Genomic DNA, 4,865 nt, shown 5'->3' on the forward strand with positions numbered 1-4,865 from the left:
GAGTGGCTAAAAATATACCGAAATTGAAAATATGGGTTTGGGTTTGTAATCATAAAAGTGGGGTTTTTTTTATGTAATGGAATGGGAAGAGGTCGGGGATGATTCGACGATCGGATTAATGGGTCTTTCGTGTTTGGAAAATGGTCGAAACAGAAATAACGACCTCTGCCTGTCGAAGACAATGTGACGAAGGTGGGTGGCAGCGAAGGATGGGTGAAACAAAGGGGAAAATGTGGGGAAAAGATTGGGTTCAATTTGAGGATCATTTTAATGGTTGTTTGCGGCTAAATGACTGAGAGATGATGAGGGTGGTCGGAGAGGAAAAGAAAGTGGTGGCGAGAGAAAGAGGTTTGACGAGGGAGAGATTAGAGGAAGACAGGCCGAGAATTAAGGAAGTGAGGGTGGTCTCCGACGCTTTTTCTGGTCGGTGGTTCGCCGGAAAGAATGGTGAGGGAGGAGTGAGGTGAAGGAGAATATGGTTGGGGAAGATGAGGGTATTGTGGTAATTTCATAATTAATAAAAAATAAATATTTTTGAGGATTTAAAGCAATGTAAAAGGTTATATTTGGGAATGTATTGGAAAGGTATTTTGTTTTATTAAAATTGGTGTTGTTGGCATAATTTATGTATACATATTGTATTTAGAGGGTATTCTAGAATATATTAAAATGTGACATAAGAGTGTTGGTGGGTTAATTTGAGATTTGTTAGTGAGTAGTAAATAGCGGGAAATCATATTAGTTTTATGATAAATTAATGGCATTATTCGAAAGTAGAGTAAAATTTAATTGCAAAGTGAATCGATGATTTGGTATCGAAAAGGATGGATATTATTTAATAAAGCTATTTTATAAGCACAAATATAAATTGGTAATTAGAATTAATTTTAAATCAGTTAATATGGAAAATGATTAATATACGCTAAAGGAACATTACTAAATTTTATTAAAATATGAAGTGAAATGTTAGTTCAATTTTTGTAATAATTTTTTAAAGTGTAATTATTGATTTAGTAGTCAATATTTATGAATTATTAAACTATTAAATAAAAATAGTATAAGAATTCATGGTTTAATTATTTTGTACAGAAATATTGTGTGGATTATTATTTTTAGAAATTTCTCCACGCTAGAAGTATTTAAGTAGGAAAAGGTGAGATTTCTTGAGCAGTGAGGTAATAAACGAAAATATGGCAAGTTTTATCTCCTCCCTTTCCTAATTTTGATGTTGGTAATTGTTGTGCCTATTTTAATTTAAAATTTACAAGTTTATTATTTGAGCTTTATTCGCGATTATATTTAACTCGAAACACGTTCCCTCATTCGAGACACCCGGTTAAAATGCCTAATTTATATTGACCAAATAAATTTATTTCCTTGCGTGACTATGATAATTTTTTTATTTCCTATTGATGGACATAAATTTCTATGTTCGTCTAATTTATTTCAAAGTCTTGAATCGATTTATTTTCTGGATCAATTTTTTAATTTCTATCAAGTTTTGAAATAATAATTTATCAATTCATTAAACCCTTTCAAGTCTCATGATTGATAAATCGATTACTTATTATACCTTTATTTTTTCACATATATATATAATGGTCAACGTGGGGTTTGACCTCCGATTATATATATATATATATATATATATATATATATATATTTATGTGATTAAAGTTCTATGGAGTCCACCTTTTAATTGGAGTCCTCGGAGTCCATCTATATTTTTCAAATAAAATATTTTTCAAAACATGTTATCTTACAAAACTTGTTTCACAAATATCATTATTTCAATAAAATTATGCAAATCTCATACATTTACAAGTACAATATATTTGTTCTGCAACATGACCATTTATGTTCTACAAACTAAACGTATTTTGTAAAATAAAATATTTTGTAATGTTATACTTGTAAAATGTATACAATGTGCAAGATTTTCAAAAAATAGAGGACTGCATATAACTTAACTTTCTCTCTCTATATATTCATGAGTGATATAACCATTATTAATGATCAAAATTATTTTATTTTGTTTGCAGTTTTAACAATCACGAATCAGTTTGACTAGTACGACTTACTAGTGTTTAGTCAATTGATATTTTATTTTTTAATAAATATTTATCATTGATCCAACTGTATAGATATCAATATATATGTATGTATATATATATGTATATATTATTAGTGGTATAACCAAAGTTTGAGATCAAAATTATTTTATTTGGTTTGTCCTTTTAACATTCAAATATGAGCTTGATTAATACCACTAAATAGTGCTAAGTCCCATATTGATGTTTTAATTTTCATAAAAATATTTATGAATGATCCAACCGTATAGATGTCAAGATCCATATACAATAGTGATTTGATAAAATTTTCAGAAAAAAATAAATTAAATTGGTTTCTATTTTAACAGTCAACCAGTGGTGACAAGTACATTTCACTACTAGAGAAAAGTCAATAGACATCACCCTTTAAACATCAGTCGAAAAAAACCGATGTAAAAAACATGTTCAACATCGGTTATTTTCAACCCGATGTTAAAGATATGTTTTTACATAATATTTCTAAATAACAGATTATTAATAGTATTTTTTTCAAAAATATAACCCTATGTTTAAGGACCGTTGTGAAAGTTTAATATTCGCATTGGTCCTTAACTAACTGATATCTATGTTAAAATTTAAAAAAATAAAAATAGAAGGCTGGGAATAATTCCTCCTCTTTTATACTTTGCCAAATATTTCCCTCGTTTCCCACATATTCCCCCATTTCATTTTCTCTGTTCCCCCGTTGTTTTTCTCTCTTCTCACCAGATATACATCTCTCCCCCCCTTCTTCTCTCTATCTCATCCCTTAACATCACTCCCTATCTCTTTCCATCGCTGTTACCATCAATCAAGCCTTAATCGAGCAATCAAGTTTTAATATGTTCTACATACACCCCTAATCGAGCAGAATCAAGCCCTAATTAAGTTGTAATTGAGTCAACCAATAGAGCCCTGATTTGTAAGTATTTATCATATTTGTTTTTCTTTTTTGTTTTTGTTTTTTAATTGAGCCCTAATTTATAAGTATTTTTCAGATCTTATTTCTCATCTCCGTGTACCCGCTTCTCATCTCCTTCTCAAATTTTGTAAGTCTTCGATTACACTTTTCGTTTAATTAATTTTTTTATGTACTTTTTGAATATAGTTTTTGAATGTTTAACCATGGTTGTAGTACGATACATGAATGTATTTTACTTGTATGTATTTTGAAGGGGTTAAGGTTAAAATTATACTTCAACTTTTAAGGGGTTTAGTGCGACTTTGTGTGTTTTACTCGTTTATGATATTGGAGATGAAGGTGAAAGATGGAAGTGGTCTAGGCTGGATGTGACACTTACACATTGGTGGAATGAAGCTTCACTTAGAGTTTCAGAAGCTCTTAGAGTGATTGCTACTGTTTTATACCAAGAAAGTTAGTGTGAATTAATTTTAGTGAAGGGACGATTTAATTTCCAAGGGATTCAAACTATAGCTGTAAGATACTTGGTGGATTAACATCTGAATGAATAGGATAACAATGTAGAACCTTTTTTTAAATTTTATTACAGTTTCCCAAGTTTATTTAGCAGCCACATTTTTGTTGAAAATTTAATACATAGGATGCTATGTGGCCACCTAAGGTTTGTGAACCATTAAACTTTTCGATAAAGCACAACTAGTTTATTTATTAATCACTTGCTCACTAATAATATATCGAACTTAATTAAATTGTGTTTACACGTCATGTACTAGTTGGACTTTTTCAATATGCCTGATAGTATCTTAAACTCTTATACACCACTTCTCTTGAGCAGAATATACTTGCATCACAATGCTAAATGCCTATAATTACATGTGTTAATTGCATCAGATAAGACATTGTTGAGGCCAACATCACCAACACCTGATCTCGTAAAAGAGACAATACTAGCAATAACATGAGGAGCACCATTTCCCAATGGAAGCAGAGTAGTACCAGCTATAGTTGGAGAAAGATTAAGAATTTTCGACAGATTTTGGATGGAAGGACAGAAGTACTCAGAAGCTGTATTAGCAAGTAAATAAAATAAAAAAACAAGGCAGAGGAGAAGAATGGAATAGCCCAACGCATGGAACTACCCACAGCTGCCGTAAAAGATTTCAAGGCAGTTTATATAACATTTTGGCTTGCATGATTTGTTTGATCTAATGTATACACACTTGGACTCATAATCAGTGTAATTGTGCAGACCAGAGCAGCCATCATCTTGGACTAAGAGATTTGAAGATTGTGTGAGATGCAAAAAAGCCCGAGCCCAAAATTCTGCCCCGGGGTCAAAGCCTGGTCAAGCACGGGCTGGGCCCGGTCCCGGCCCGGGCTTCGGGCCTCGACGGGCCCTATATTTTTAGGCAAAGCTCGACCCGATTAAAAGCCCGAAAAAGCCCGATTATAATCTGATTATTCTAATATATTTTCTTATATATTTATAAATTCACATTTACTATAAATATAAATAGTACTTTAAACACATATATATATTTACATATTTGTGATTAATAATATTATTTTTATACTTTGTTGCATAAATAATGACAGAAGATATAGTAAGTACACTATATATATTTGGATATCATTGTTATCATAACAATGATAAAACATATTATTCTACAAACATGTTTATTTTTTTCCGAACGTTAATGTTTTCAATGAAGTAATGCCTTCATAAAATATTCCATGTAATCTAATACATTTTTACGATGATCTAGTTGCAATCTGCAGGTGATGTTTAATTGGAAAAAGCATATAAGTTGGTAGTTAAATAACACGACAATAAGAAAATGAAGTATGTATTA

The 4,865-nt window shown here is 30.9% G+C and overlaps 1 long non-coding RNA gene across 1 annotated transcript; it reads left to right on the forward strand.

Annotated features, from left to right (window-relative positions):
- The first annotated feature begins 2,779 nt into the window (after positions 1-2,779).
- LOC141675165 (uncharacterized) lies at positions 2,780-4,452 on the forward strand. Its single transcript, XR_012555923.1, has 3 exons — positions 2,780-3,012; positions 3,089-3,139; positions 3,904-4,452. It is a non-coding gene; the product is annotated as an uncharacterized LOC141675165 (long non-coding RNA).
- Positions 4,453-4,865: the final 413 nt, after the last annotated feature.

Source organism: Apium graveolens, chromosome 7, assembly GCF_009905375.1.
Source record: "Apium graveolens cultivar Ventura chromosome 7, ASM990537v1, whole genome shotgun sequence".
Classification (NCBI taxonomy): domain Eukaryota; kingdom Viridiplantae; phylum Streptophyta; class Magnoliopsida; order Apiales; family Apiaceae; genus Apium; species Apium graveolens.